Genomic DNA, 16,608 nt, shown 5'->3' on the forward strand with positions numbered 1-16,608 from the left:
TTTCTCTACTGTTACCATTCATACTAAGTCGTTAACTGGGGGTTCAAGCATTGTATACATAGGCCACTTCTATATCAGCTGCCTGACAGTGAACCAGCAGCACAGCACAGCAGCGTATACTTTTTTTCCCCCCATGCTTGTTTTTCTGCTCTTATCTATTGAGTGTTTTTTGTCTTTTGTCAGCCTCTCCTCAGCTAGATTGGATGTTCAGGTCAATAAGGTCCACATCGCTGCTGCTGCTGCTGCTTGCGAGGCTGCAAACCACCACTGACACGCAGCTGATCAAGCCTTAATTGAGTAGACATTTTCTCCCCGTGATTTCTATCGATGCTCGGCGGAGGAAAAAAACAAAGTGAGTCTCTATCGCGCCGGACTCCTGGGAGTCAACAACTCGTGTGTTTAAGCTCTCCGCTGTCCAATTCTACTCTCAACCGTCCGTTTATTCCTTCCACTTGAGCCGCTCCTTGCTCGGTGTGCACCTTCTGTCGAGCCGAGATGCGGTGAGCGGTCCATGCGAGGTGGGTTGAAGCATTAGTGTTTTCTGCTTGCCGGTGCAATAGAGGCCGACATGCATCGGCGCTTCTGTCAGCGGCGATGCAGATGGGAGGTGAAAAGCTCCACGGTGGCGAGGCTCTGAGGCGGCGACGCCTTTACCGCCGCGTACGCTCCTCTACCTTTCCACCTTTGTTACCGCAGCAGTCAGGATGGATCACGGGCTGTGACAAAGTGCAGGGATTGATGGATGGACAGAGCCACAGAGTGGATGAGAGGATGGATGAGGGCGCAGGAGGGAGTTTAACACGGCAAACAAAAAGAGACAGAGAGGAACGACCCGCGTCGGCCGTGCGGCAATTTAGCCCTCCGCTCAGCCAGCTAGCTGCGGCCCTGCTACCTGTGAGAATAAAGTAACCGTGTACAAGACTCAAACGGCGCATGTCGAGGGTGCGGAATGAGAAGCAAGTATAATGGGGCCGCTTCGGATTCAGATTTTCTCGTGGTCTACCTTGGCTTAGTTTTTTGCAATTTAAATCCAACCCGGCAATCTTGACTTGTCGCATTCGCCCATCCCAGTCCCACCATCTTGTTTCACCTTCATCATAATATAAATGTAGCCTATATAATTAGAAGTTATGATCACGAGGTGGCTCCTGTTTAGCAGTAAAAAAAAGATTCAAACAACACAGTGATTGGTTTAAAAGGGAGTTTTAAATTCAGTGCATTGTTTTTGTACAAAATCCAAGTAAATCCTGGTTGGGCGCATGCTCTCTCATTATAGGCCCTACCTGTACTGCATTACTTGTCAGCAGTGTCGGGGCGGCCTGCTCAGATTAAGACTAATGCCGATGGCCCCGGGAACTACGATTAGAATCACACTCATTACTCAGGGCCTGGTGACGGAAGCAATTTAAAGTCCCCATCTTTACAGTACATGAGGCAGGGCAAGCCCCCGCTGTCAGAGGAGGGAAGACACCACACATCCACATACACACACACACACACACACACACACACACACACACACACACTACAACTGCACTTGTCCAGCAAGGACACTTGAAGGCCAGGGCCTTGTGAGACTTAATTGACTGGCTGGCTCGTCCTCATGGCTTTTAATTTATTTAAGCAAAAGACTAAGGCAGACTGCTGCCGTTTGCATCGTGTAAAAATCCCTCCATTGGTAGAAATCTTGGAAGAGTGCATGTGTCACGACCCCAGATTTCAAACCATTCAATATGTGCCGATCAATTGTCATTGGGATCGATCCACAGCACGAACTACGTTTACGCATGCGACCCTTTGAGTGCACGTAAGTGTGTTTGCCAATGCAGAGTTGCTATCAGTGACAGCCTTGTGTCTATCTTCATCATGTCTTTCTTTTTTTTGTTATTTTGCTAAGAGGGAAATTTGAAAGTGTCTAATACCTGCTTGATGATTTGAGGACTTTCCAGCTGCTCAGTGTGTCTCTCGGTGACACTTGTCCAGAGGAATGCCAGTCAGGGTCAGCTGTAGGGTGGCTGTCACTCGATAATGAATGATGAAGCCATCAATTAGCACCTGTTCCCATGGCAACGCTATCTCGTTGATGATAACGCTGCACTTTCCCCTGTCAGTCTGGAAGAAATCAATGTATAGCAATGTTGACAGTGTTGAGTGTATTGTTTTAATCATTTAGATCAGCATCTTTATTTTTGCTTTATATACTGTATATATATAGATATTTGTATTTTTTTTCATCTTCATTACTGATGAGAACAGCGTAAAGAAAGCAAGCGATTGCTGTGACGCAAGCGCCCTTTTGTACATGCTGTAAGGTTGAGACAAGTACAAATGACACCTGCCTGCTCTGCCTGTATAATAGAGAATGGCATTGACTGATTGATATTGTAATTCTGGCAGCGAAGTAATGTTTTACAGCATGCCTAAAGACAGTGGTAGATGGCCCTCCCCGCCGAGCACCTTTCTTCTTTATGGATCTGCCAAGCGCTGAGGACTGGTTAAATGCTGTCAATCATTGATTTTGCACTCTGACAGCAGAGTGATAGCTGCCGTGATTGAAGGAGTCTGGCTTTTGTCTTTGTCTCTTATGCTGCTGCTGCAAAAAAAAATCCTTCTTTTACCACTCCCCCCACACCCCCCACCCGCTTTTCTCTTCTGCTCTCGCCTTTTTCAGCAAATGGGCATCAACGGGCCATGAAATAATCAATGCTGATGATCCATCTTGGAGCCTGTCGATATGTTAATGAGCACGCCTCATCGTTATTGCCGCCAGGTCATAAATCACTGCCTCTTAGCAGAATGCATAGCAGCTGGTGCAGCAAACCGCGGGCCAGGAATAAAACACTGTCTTTTAACGATTAATGTCCAAACATTCTGCTGCCCTGCGCCTTGATTGTTTTCGCATGCCAAAAAAGTGCGACAGATTGTAAATCAATAAAACAATAAGACAAAGTGTTTTAATAAAGGGAGCGCTTGCGAGTAAATCATTGCGGTTCCAGGATAAGGAATAATTGGATACCTGCTACCTGTCTTTTTGTTTTAGGTTACAATCGCCTTACATGTTTTCCCTCTCAGAGCTACTGCACAGCAGCAAGCTAAGCTAACATTAATATGTGTTCATTTTTAACATTCTTCGGCGCTGGCTGAAATGACATCAACTGAGATTTGTGGTTTAAAGCAGCCTTAAGCACAGAACAGCAATAGTCATCATTTTGAGAGAGATCTTTTTTCCCCCAAGTGAAAATTGTTGAACTTTCGGGGCATATAAACTTTAAGGTACCGCTGTGTTATGTTCTGATCTGGTAAACAGTCCAAACAACAAGCGATAGATATTTGCTTACTCTGTTTGTTTTCATCTTCAAACATTCAAGTGCAGTCTGCGATCCTCCCTTCGGTTTCCAGAACCAAATAGCATGTGCAGGCAGTGGACACTCCAATTATTCACAGGCACCGAATTGACTTCAGCCTCTTGACAGCTCGAATTCCTGTGGCCTAAATCACGCTGGCAATAAAGCACAGCTCTGCATTTTTTCTCCCTGGCTGCTAAGTATTATCATGATGAATCTGCTGCTCGGGCGTGGGCTGGCTCGAGGCGGACGCGGCAGCAGTTGTTTAAGTTTTCCAAAATAAATAGAGAATAATTCAACAGAGACAGATATAGCAGAGAGGAGTCTGGGAAATGGCAGAGTTTGACTTGTGGAAGTTGCCTTTCTAAATTGTTTTTGTTACTCAGATAAGGAACATTAACTCCAGATGTCAAGCCGAGTAAATAATGTATCAGTCCGCTTCAATGAGTAAAATGGAGATTTCTTTTGAACCGTCATCTATCAATATCTACGCTCTTCCTACACGTCTGCGTCTGCTAACCAACCGGCCGTGTCAAATTTGATCAGTTTTCCGCTGCGTCTTACCGTTTGGGAACAGATGGGCCCCTGTGCGTCAATGTGTTAACGTATTGCCCTACAACGTACACAATCACTTATTGAGACCCGGCTGCCATTTATTGTTACTTAAAAAGGAGGCTTGCTGTCTCTTTATTCACATGAGTGCTCACAACTTTAGGCGAACCACGCTGGGTAATCTTGTTCCATCCATATTTCTAGCAAAGTATCAAGCATTCCCTCATTAGGTGTATTGTACCCTAGCATAATTATTATCAAATAGTTATTGATTAAAGTACCGCATAGATTATGAAATGTCCTTGAGCAATGTTAAACTAATAAGGGGAAAAATATCGGTCTGACTTAGTGTCTGAGTTAGCTATCCAGCGTAAGCTGTTAGCCAATCAAGCTATCTATCTACCAATCAAGGGAGCTATCCACCTACTGACCTTCAACACATTTTTGGAGTATAATGGTATTCACAAATACACAAACTTGTAGGCACCTGGAAATAACTGTTGATTGGAACAATCAGCAATGAGTGAAAAATGATTTAACACCCTAAACAACAAAGCCCACCACAACATGCCTGCCCGTAATAATTGCGAGCAAAACTCGCCAGTGCAAACATCGAAATTAGCGTGAATCCACCGCACTTGCGGTATTTTAATGAATGCTAATTAGGCTCCGCAAGCGTAACCTCGAGACAGAGCCATTTTGCTCGTATGGCTAGCATTAGTGCACGTGCACAATATCACACCCACTTTCGCAACCATCACACCTGATAATTGCACTTTTGCAAACTATCATCTTAAGGGTTTAGTATTGGCTCTGCGTCTAATATGCTAATCTACAATCTAGAGAAGGTATATGAGGTCAAGAAGATCCAACTAGGCATGAATTGACTCAAGTAAGGAGCAGAGGCATATTCTGTCTTTTCTTTAAAGCATAGGGATTAACAGTTGTCAACAAAAATGAAGTATAGACAATCGAAAAATCTGCTTATGTACTGCAGTGACATATCTGTACCTTGTTACTTCTCACCACTGACGGTTGTGCACATCAGCAGTGTGCGTCACTGTCATGGCATCCTCCCTGGGCCGTAACATAAAACCTTTGCGGCTTTGGGCACCGCTCACTTTTCAATCATCAGGCCGGCGCGTCACCGGGTCATGTTAAAACACAGAGCAAAGCAGTCGAGGCCCCTGCGGCTTCTTAGTACCTCGACTCTTGCCAATGATGACACTCTTCTTAGGGGTTGATTTACACTCGTATTGACAGCCATGATTATTATGATTGCGGCCTCAAACCACCAACTGTTGTGAGAAGGAATAAGGCTTTGGGTCGTTAAAACAGCGCCAGAAAAGATATAGATATGTTTAATAGAGTACCGGGCATCTCGTTGAGTCCAAACTACATTGTAAGTGTCAGCTTTGCAGATGCCATGTCTGCTGCTGTGGCAATGACTTCAGAGTATGCATATGTTCACCCTTGTTTTTGGGGGGTGTCGGTTCCTCCTTTTTAATTTGTGTTGCTAACTTGAGGTTCCTGTATAATTCCAGGAAAAGATTTCTGTTATTGCTGTTTATCATTGAAATAATCATAGGAAATATATTTTTGGGTCTTTATTTTTTTACTTAATTTTGTGGTCAAGCCTATGTATTGTCTTTTGTTTTTTTTTTAAATTCAATTTTCCAAGCTCAACTTCCCAGCTAATGTCATTTAGTCTCATCAAACAGGTTCGATCAGCCTCTGCTGATTGCACTCAAATAGCACACTCATATTTTACGTCAACTGTTTCAAAACACGATTGATCCACACTCAGTTCCAATTGACATAATTAATTATCATGCCCGTGCCTGGTATCTTTGGAGGCGTGCAATTTGGTACAGATCCAATTGAAGGTAGCTCGCCCTTAGGTGACTTGTGTCCCAAGCTACCATTCGTCTGTGATTGATAACATGAGTAGACATTGATGCTGATAGATGTCTCCGGCGTCTTAAAAAGCTGAAACTCGTTAAAATGCACGGTATGTAAATATTTATTTTCTGGATATCGTATCTGCATGAAGGACTGCTATTGTTGTCTGACAACACGCCAAGCTTTTGGTTCAGGCCTTGGGGCTCTTGCCATGAAACACTTTATCATGTTTTTAGTCCTCATGAATAATTAAAAAAAAACAGAATTACTTGCCATGTACAAAATTCATATGCTGGCACAGCGAGGGAGGGTGCGGTTGATACACGAAAATTAATTTTCCTTTCTCCGTGAGTGTGACGGGAAATCAATTAATCTTGATGTATTATTTCACGCCGGGCAGGGCGGCGGCGGCGGCGGCACAGAGAGTGGCTACAGCTGTTCTCATTGGAGAGGTCGTATATTATACTTGGCGGCTTTGACAGCTGCTGAAGGAAAAGGCTGAAGGATATCAGGCAGGTGTAGCAAGCTGGGGAAAAAATATTAGGCTACACAAACTGTTGCCAGCTAAATAAACTAATAGCAGGAAGAATGAATTACAGGATCAATTCTTTTGTACTCCCCTTCACCCGCAAACAAAAAAAAAAAATGCTGTCACTAGCTGCTGACATTGTTAGCGACATTGCCGCTTGTTTGATGAACTAGTCATGTTGCTCTATTTATTTACTTGTCTCCTCTTTTGCCTTTTTGGTGTTTGCGTGGAGTAGTGAGAGGAAAGGGAGGGAGGGAGGGAGGGAGGGGTGCTGGAATTGAGATTTACCACCCGTCAGATAAATGTGTCCAGGTAATATAACACTGGGGATAGAGTGACAGAGCTATTTACTGCCTGCTTTAAAGTTTTATAACTTGTCACACTTTGCACAGGTTGTTGTCTGTGCCTTGCCGATGTCCCGGCATCACTGCCGCGAATGGGGAAACAGGTTCAAATGATGAATCTTTTAATGGCAGTGAGAGGGGATAAGTATAAAACGAGAAAGACTGCCAGCTCAAGAACAGAGTTCCTGTCTCGTCCCTTTTGTGGCGACGCAATATTTATTATATAATAATTATACCACTGTTGTTTTCTAATTCATTGATTCTACATTGGTCTGTCCTAAAGTAAAATAATCTCAGAATGACTTTATTGCTTTAGCAGTTTTTGTGCAATCCTGGTGCAAAACCTCCCACAGAGAAAGAGTCACAAATATTTCCTCCTGTGTCGATCTGTCCTACCGTGACATTATCAACATAGTTTCATCGAAATCCATTAAAACTTTTCTGATGAACAAATTGTTGAGGTTCAGGCAATCACTCCTGCTGACTTTGGGATTGATCGCCAGCCTGTCACCTGCCACTGTGGATGATTGACAGTTGAAATGTGTCATGACGCGGAAGAGTTTGTTGTCAGGCGTTTGGTTGAGTGGCCATTTTGCTTAGCAGTAAACACCTTCAGTGTCTGTAATACAGTTGAAACATGTATCACTGAAAGTAATCTCTTTTTATTTGAGCGTAATTGGCCTCAGTTCTCAATTTGAATGCGAAAGAAAGAAATGTCGTTAGTAAAAGGTTGGCTGTGTTTCCACGGCACCGTCCGCACCGCTGTAAATTCCTTCCCATTTATGAACAGATTTCACTGGTCAACAGGACTGGTAATCAACAATCAGTAAACATCTGTTACAATCCATTAATAATCCGCCGCTGCAGATTTACAGCCGGCCCAGCGGCTGTCGCCAATGTATTCCCCATCGCCGACGAGGAGCGGGGGCGGCCGCTGCCATTTGTAAATGCGAGACAAATTAGAGAGCGGGAGACAACTAAATTAAAGCTCCCAATGACCACGGCCAGATGGAGCTCGATATAACAAATGGAACAAGTTGTGGAGGTGCCAGTTGTACAGACGCTGAGGGACACTGAGGGGGAATTGATTCAGGAGGGCCATTGGGTGAGCAGATGAAAAGGTTATAGTAACACTTAGAGCACGTCGACTGGAGCCTACTCTGCCTGCTGCCTTTATGTGGCACATATGCACCAATGTCATTGGAAGCAATAAACCTTTGCATTCACCGCCATTTGGAAGTTGATTTGACCTGATTTGGAGTTAGTGTTATTCACATGATACGTTTTAACATTAAAAACAATCATACGTAGTAAGTCGTATCTGGTTTAAAGGTACATTATGTTTCTGGAGCATTGTATGTTAGTTGATTTAAATTATAACGTGTGTATTTGATAGATTGAGCGCTATTATGCTAGGTTCTGACCAGTTGCAAACAGCAGTTAGCGCCACGTTTTCTGCTGGTGGTCATGTTAATACTTTGGTTAATGCTAAATGATATCTTGGTTGACAGTTCAACAGCTATAATAAACAAGTCAACAGCCTTTTTACTCGGCAGCTGTTGGAAGCTGTCGTTAAACGTGCCACATTGTAACATTAGGATTACGCCACCAAAAAAGGTTATGTTGGTACATGCGGATTTGAAAGAATTTTTGGTGTGCCTTACGGTCAGAAAAGTACGACAGTTGTTTGTCTACATTTGCCTTGTGCCTTGGCTGTCATTCAGTGTGGGGCCATCACCTGCTTGGCAAAGGCTCCAGCTCATCTGTGAGAATAAGAACCTATTTTGTCTCATATAAAATATGTTCTGGAAAACTCGTGTCTGTTGAAGACTCCAGGTCTTGGCATGCAAACAGAGTCTGGTTACCTTGTCGCCGTAGGAACAGAATTCTGCAGTAAACCGAGAAGCCCCTGTATTGATATTTCAGTATTGAGCAGCCCAACACTCCATTGCGTCCGTTTGCACAAGACAGATGTGCACCTTTGTATCTCTTCTAAATGGCTTTGCAGTGGCGCTACGAGTAGCGCATTTGTTTGGGTTAAAGACCGCTTGTTAATGAAATAGATCATGAACGTCGCCATTATGATAATGCACGACAGTACTTTCCTCCAGGTGTAATCTATTATTTATGAGCGTTTTCAAAAGAGGTGGGGAAAAAAAATTATTTGGGTTGGTTCTGTTGCCGAAAGACGAAACCATCAGTATTTATTCTGCACATTTGTCCCCGTGGCATGTGAAGATCATGGAGTTTGAGCAGGAGATTAGCTTTGGGTTAATGAAGTCTGGAGTGGAGAGAGAAATGGTTATTACTCTGTAATGTAGAGTCTTTTAATTTCCACCGTGGCAGTCTGCTCCTAATGTGTTATTTTACATTCACTTTTAGATTGCTTAAAGTGGTCACTGCTATTTGTCTTACTCATTTAAAAGCCCATTATTCAGATGTGCTCGCCGATGATGCATTAGGCTCGCCTTCCTTTTGCTTGCTGAATAGTAAAATATTCCTCACCAGGGACAGTTGCGGTGCACAGTCTTCCTCCGTGACATACATAAGCTGTTAACACATAATATGCCACCATTTGTTTTTTAAATCTCCGCCATTTATCCCTTTTTCCGTGCTCTTGAAGCGTCATTATGGGAATCCCTACTCTCATCAGTCACCCAAAATCCCATTTTTGTTTTTCCGTAGGTGATCTCCCCCGCCCTGCCCCGCTGGCTCGCTTACTTACAGTGGCCCTCTCCTTACCTTCAGATAAAGGAGGCAGGAAGTGACAGGGACTATTTGTTATGAGGGGGAGACAGGGGCGACATGCACTAGATTATAAAATGCGGAGACGTGCAGAGGTCGGATAAACAATTTGCCACCGAACTTGGCTACCCATGATGCACTCTGCTCTCTATATCACAAGGGAGGGGATGCTTTAAGGGGCAGGTAGGCGGGGAGCTCCCACTGATGGCAGTCAGGCTTCTTCTCTCTCTCTCTCTGGGTTAATTCACAGGATGAAAAGCTGCTCGCTGTGATGTGTCATATATCAAAGACAGGGCATCAGTAATCTTTGCTCAAGGGCACAGATAACAGACAGATAGACATGTGAATGAGATGGGGAGGGGGGGGTTGGAAAAAAAGCAACTCATCCTTTTCTGCTACCACCACGGAGGAGATAAAAGAAGATTTATGACTCATCTCAGACCACATGCCGGCTGCCCGCTCATTTTTCAGCTGCTCCAAAAATTGCTAGTGGAAAGCAATCTGCTTGTCAGTGTGTCGATCAGGTGCTTCAAGAGGAAATTGGGTCCTTCGGGCTTTTTTTGCTCTTTTTCTTTATAGCACTTTTGTTTTTAATGGCCTCAATAAATATACAGTATGTAAGGTTATAAGTACCTTTTATCTCTTAGTCTATTCCACGTGACGGACTTTGCTCTCAGACACTTCTTGAAGCTTTGTCCGTCCAATTGCTGCGATGCGATTTTGAAATGCAATCAAAGCTGAAGAACAAAATTATTAGTGTGGATGATACATTTATACATTCACATTTCAGCATCCTGACTATTCTGTATTCCGCTTTTGACTACATTTGACTATATTGTCTAACATCAGGTCTACCACGCCTTAACCCTCACCCAACCTTGAGCTGATTCAACTGCTCAAAAAGTAATCGAGTTTGATTGTCAAGACATGAAATTGCCGCTTTCTGAATGTGCGCAATGGTCTAACTATCAGAAGGCTGTGTGAGATTTGATTTGGTGAGATGACACAGTTGAAGGAACAACATGTTGTACATGGGGTCACCGTAAGCCGCAGAGTAATGTAACACATAACCCCTTTTGCATATTGGCCCTACCTGCTGTTCATGTCTAGACGAGTCGCCAAGTGTGACATCTGTTCCAAGATGAAAACCTGAATGTCAGCACCAACAAAAACAGAGGAGCGTCTGTCACTCTCCCACCATTATTTCTCAAATGACAGGTTGCGGCAGTGTGTGCGCTTGAGGAATAACCGTCGACATCTGTCCGAGGTCTCGGAAAACTGTATTAGCTGAGAAGGGAGGCGACTGATCAAACGAAATGTTCACCTTGAAAAATATGTCAGATGTAGATCAATCAGTTCTTGCGTGTGACCTAAATCTCGAGAAACCAGTTTACTCATGGTACCATGGTGGTGTCATTTGAGGTCCTCGAAACAATTATTCCTATCAAGCTGTTGACGTAGCAGAAGTAACTTTGCTCCGAGTTGAATCTAATTGACAAAGCCTAAACTTATACGGACTGTAAGTTTCCAAAGACAAAAAGCATGCTTGGCTGCAGAAGTCGCAGTATTAATAGTTTATTTGAAAGCTATCATTTTCTCAACTTTATAGCTGAAAATTGTTATTGATTCGCCGGATGACAGATGCTAAGAGAGGCCCTCCTATCGACGGCACCCGCCTTTCAGTAAATTCCTCATCTAATTAACATGCCCAGGCCAAACGATACACCTTTGTATTCTGAGAGGATGTCGATGAATGCGGGGCGCATTGTTGTCGAAGGACTTATTGAGCCGCTTGTCACTGCGCCGTGATTTAAGACATAACGGAGAATGTTTCTTTTTTGCGCAGCATAATTAATGCTGCTTTATGGGCTGCACCGAGACTGCTAAAGATGCCGGAGAAGAGAAGATCACGACATTGATGGAATGTAGGATTTTTCTCTTCCAGTCAATAGTCCATTGTTCTCATGGATTGCAAGGAAATATTTCTTCTTCTACTACTCTCTGACCCAATTGTTGCTTTGTGGAAGATAGAAGCTTATTGGTATTGTACTGCTATAGCGCCTCTTGTGCTAGCAATCATCTCCTACAGTTCACCCCTGTGGACTTCCAAGATACTTGACAGGTTCTCTGCTGCAATTGTACATCTGAACCTGCCAAGCGCCTGCGGCAGGTGCCAGAACCTGACACCTACTGAAGGCACCGGGAGCAATGCGATGGCTGCCGAGGGTGACGGCAGGGAGGGGGCTCATGGACTTACTCGTAAAATGATGCTGGGGTCTTCTGCCTCGTGCCTACCGTAACCCTCAACCGGCACTCAGCGGCTCTGCTGGATAGCTAACGGCTTACTTGACTGTGGGTACAGAAAGCTCATTGTAGGGAGGCGCAGAATTCAAGAAAGGGGGGTGTAGTGGTGTAATCCTGGCTCTGTCCTGGATCAGTCAGTTTGGATTTCACACAGACCCCGCGATCAGACAAGGGGCCCCTGGACTTGATGTTACCGAGGCTGCAACAACACCTCTGTCCTTACAGCGGCAGAAAACAAATCTTGTGGCTGGTTTGAACCTGCTGTTGTTTTGTACATTGAAAATGAGGCGCTTGGTGTTGCAGTACAGATCCTCTACGACTTCAAAAGCTGGGGATTTTCTTCGGTTTGCTCGTGACACAGTTGCGTAGCGCACTTAACGCACATCTTCCCTTTTTGAATGACTGTGTTTTTAACGCCGTTGTCAGTTTGTGACACTTTCACCGAAACAACCATTAAGTTCTCCCATTTCTTGTGTATACAAGTCCAAGTAGTTTCTCCAACTTTGAGCCAATTCAGTTTGAGATTTGAGTCTTTTTCCACCCAACACAGTTCTGACTTCTCAAGGGTAGTAAAGTCAAGTCCAATGTGAGCAATGTTGTCTTTCATTCAATTAGACAACCTCTCCCACACAACACAAAAATGACATTGAAATAAATTGATGTAATGACAAGAATCCATGCCTGCAAGACTGAACGATTTCTGGCGGTGCACTTGGCATGTAACGTGATCTCTGCTGATTCAGTGGAAAACAAATCCTATTTGGCTTCTGTTTTACATACAAGTGTAAGACTGTGTTTGGCATTTTGCGTTCAGAGAGAGGGCTGCAGGGACCACTGGTGCATTCACCACCTATGTATGCTACGGAGAGCAGATAATTGCTTCATGGCCGGAGGGGCTTTCAGTTAGCTAACTAGTTAGCGATCACACAAACAAGATGCCCGACTCTCTGCGGACACCAGCATTTCTCCATCAAATGGCTGCAAGATGTGGGTGGAATAATCTTTGCGCTCATTTTGTTTATGACCTCTTGCTTAGGTTACCGCACTGTTTAAACGATCCATTTCTGAAAGCTCAGACTTCCAAAACAGTTGAGCAAAGTCCGTGTTTGCTAAGCCTTACCGCTGGAATAAAGACATTCTACATCATTAGAAGGGTTTTGTGATTTTTGAGCCTCCCCCCCCTCCCCCTTTTGTTCTCTGGTTTTGCAAGGATGTAGGGGCTCGTGTGTTTGCGATGGCAACGATCCCTCTAAACAAATAACGGTGCGGACCAAAAAGGAAATTCTTTGTCTTTATTCTCTTCCCGGAGCCTCTCGGTCCACTGCGGGTTTACATGACCCTCAACTTCTCACTACACAAGATGAGAAGGCTTTTTTTTTTTAGGAGGCCCATAAAGAGGCATTGTTGGCTGGGTCAGAGCATGGAGTTTACATAAGAAGGCCTTTCTAACTTGAGCTCACGGTCCCTTGACAGATTACGTGAAAGACACCAGGCCGCAGGAGCATTTTTGGCGCAGAGGAGCTGAAAGTGGTCACCCGACTTGTCACAAGCAAAAATAACTTTTTCTTCTTCTTCCCAGGCTTGTTTATGATGTTTGGAGGTAATTTATATCCTCTAAATCGTCTGTACACTCTGTCCCGTCTGTCAACTTTTTGTGCTTGAGTGATGTGGAGTTGTTTACTCAAGCACATCAACTCACTTTTCACTCTCACTTAAGCTGAATGAGCTTCGGCACCCCCCCTCCTCTCATCCCCTCTCCCCATCCACCGATATTTCACTGGGCCTTTTTTGGCATTGTTGGATGTGTCCATCAGCGCGAGTGTCGTTCAAGGACGACAAGACAATGGATTTATTAGGGAGACAGATGAACTTCTTTTCAAATCCCGTCACTCCATCGACTGTCGACAGCCGAGACAGTTGACGCCCGTATGACAGCTGTCACGCTCGTCACGGTCACGTCTCCCAACACAAACACTAGTGTGTTTGTCTGTGTGTGAACACTGCAGCATTATAATGTGGCGTCAGGGCTCTGTGTAACATCATAAAACATTTTCTGATTTGCGGCTCATGATTCATCGCGCCTTCAGACATAATTTCGGAGTGAGCCCGCACCGAAATATATACTTGGATGTACCGTACAGTTAGGGCAATGTTGTGGTCTTGAGCTGAAATCAACAAATCTCAAACGTCCTATCCGTGTCCTTCCACCACTTTCATTTAGCATTAGCAAAATATATTGTACATCAGATAAATGCATACTCGAAATAAGAAATCGGGAAGGCGCTTAGCCACTTTTTTAGCAATGCATCGCCGCAATTTGTTACAATCAAGGCGAATGACTGAAAATGTATTATTATTTAGCGTGACAAACAATTTTAAACAACAACATATTTATTCATAGATGTGATCTTAGCACGCGGTATAATCTATGTTTGTCCTCGTAGGCTGCCAAGTGAACGTGCAACAGTCTGTCTTTGTAATGTAATGATTTCTTCAGTAAAAACATTTGGACTCGCAATAGCAATTCGGGTGCAGCCTAATGCGCAGCATTAGCGAGTTGAACAACTCTCATCTGTTCTAATCTGTGCATCTAATGAAGGAGACCATAATAAAAGGTTACTGTTGATCAATGGCCGACGCAAACACAATCCATCTGCGGCAAAGATTAATAAATGATGGTTTCATCCAAAGAGTACGGACGCATTCTCCAGTTTTGCTGATTTATTCTGCCGCCGCTTATTAACGCCACATGTCCTTGTTTTTTTTCATCAGGCCCTAATTGAGTGTAGGATTTTGCTGAAGTGTATTATCCATTCTGTGCGCAAGGACATTGATGAATGGAAATGGCTTTCCTTTGTTGAATAGACCGGACAGTGTTGCTGGCCAAGTAATGATCCGAAGCACCAGATCAATAAAGCATTGGAAGAAAAAAAAGATGAAATTCTGCTTTTCTCAGTGATTACACTCTCAATGACTCAAGTTGTTTGATTAAAATGAAAAACCAACTCTTTTTTTTCTCTTTTTCATTCCAAAAGCCAAAATAAGCATCTCGAAGATTTCTTCTCCGCTTCCCCAGTCTCAAGCCCATTAAAATTCCTCTGAAGTTTGTTACATATCACTACATCAAATGCACATGAATTATGAATGTCTCACATAGCAATCTAGCCTGCGGGTTCCCTTGCAACTGATTTGGTGTCTATGAACTTTGTTGTTACAAGGACCGCGGAAAATTGGAGTAATTTGCTCTCCCCCCGATTGATCATTCGGCGCTCATAACGCCGAGCAATAAACATCTCTACCTTCTTGTTTTACGCCACACTGCCATTTGTTACCACATTTTTAATGTCCTTTAAGTCGGGTCAAATATTCAACAAGGACATTCAAAACCAGGAATGGCTTCTGCATATTTAAGACGCAGTTGGCTCACACTTTGCTGCCTCTAATTTTGTAAACCGACAAATTTGTCATTGGAGGCAAATGTAGACCTGGTAAACATAACTTTTAACATTAGCAAAACTCTCGACTTAAAGGAAAACAAAACACTGCCTGTGCTCATTTAGTAGGAATTAGCACAAAAATGCAATTGAGAAAGTTTTGGACAAATTACAAGTTTATTTCAATAGTGGAATTTATATTAGACGTTGAACTGCTAGTTCCCATGTCAAAGTAAAGACTATTGTTTTGTAGCCTGTTTTGTTGTCCTAATTAACATTGTTGCCATAAATATCAATTATTACCATTTAAACAAACAAATGACTAAAGTTATTATTATTATTATTTTTACATTGTATATTATGTACAGTAGCGTTACATCAACAAATGTGTTCCAAGTATTTTTAAAACCAATTTTTTGGGAGTAGGGTGGACCTTTGTGGCAAGTTCCACAGTCCAACTTATTGGCAATTGGTAAATCCACGTTGTCATGTTTTCAATCCCACTTCTTAATGTTTTTTATCGTCTGGATCCAAGGACATCTGTCTTGTCTGTTTTCACTCACGACCTTATAAATAACAAACTGACTGCGCTCATGCGCCCCCAGAGTGTCAGTGAACTCCCATTCCCAGGCTTTGTGAAGCGTAGGCTCGGGGTCCCGTTGCCTGACTCAACGTCTGTTCCGGCCATCCGCTTCTTTCCGAACTTGTAAGCAGCTGCACATCAAAAGGAATATGATTTATCAGGACTGCACCAATGACTTGTTTATTCAAGTTAACATTCTTGGCCCTAAGCTTCATTTTTATTTATTTGCACGCTTCTTTTGCCTTCTTTCATGTAGTTCTGCACTGGTGCTACATGGTTCGACTTGTAAAAGAAAGTTGTAAATGAATATAAACTATTACACAGGTATGTGTCATAAACACAACCAAAGTGTGTTATTTTTTAAATAAATAAATAAATTGCTAGTTGATGTCATGAGCCATCTGCTTGTGGCAAGATGTAGTGCGAGCATTTATTAACAAATCAAGGCTTGGCAACAGTTGATAAAATGCTGATTTAAAAAAACAACAACAACAGGCCTTCAAAACAAAAGCACTAATTCAGTTTGACCAAACTTTTGGTTGGCTTATTTATCTCTTACAAGCCAATGAAAATGAACACAAAACAAGAAGTAGGAACAAAACAAAATAAAAAACAATTGTGCATCCAAGGCTTATTCTTCCCCCCAAAGTAATTCCACTTTGGAAGTTAGCATAACTAAAGCAGTTGCTTTTATTTCCAACCCAAAGCTTAAGTCAAGACTTCTTCCTCATGATTTGGTCTCCTTAATGGAAAACATGTGGCGAAAGACATCATTTGTTAACCTATCATCAGAATTGTGAGCGATTGCTCATCAGCTGCTCTCATTCAGGATGATAAATTGTAGCCAAACACACATTTGTCCCCCAAAACC

The 16,608-nt window shown here is 43.1% G+C and overlaps 1 protein-coding gene across 1 annotated transcript in view; it reads left to right on the plus strand.

Annotated features, from left to right (window-relative positions):
* The window catches only part of lrmda (leucine rich melanocyte differentiation associated), a 159,720-nt gene that overhangs the window by 51,065 nt on the left and 92,047 nt on the right, over nt 1–16,608 (plus strand). The window lies entirely within an intron of this gene.

The sequence above is a fragment of the Syngnathus scovelli genome, chromosome 12 (assembly GCF_024217435.2).
Source record: "Syngnathus scovelli strain Florida chromosome 12, RoL_Ssco_1.2, whole genome shotgun sequence".
NCBI classification, from domain to species: domain Eukaryota; kingdom Metazoa; phylum Chordata; class Actinopteri; order Syngnathiformes; family Syngnathidae; genus Syngnathus; species Syngnathus scovelli.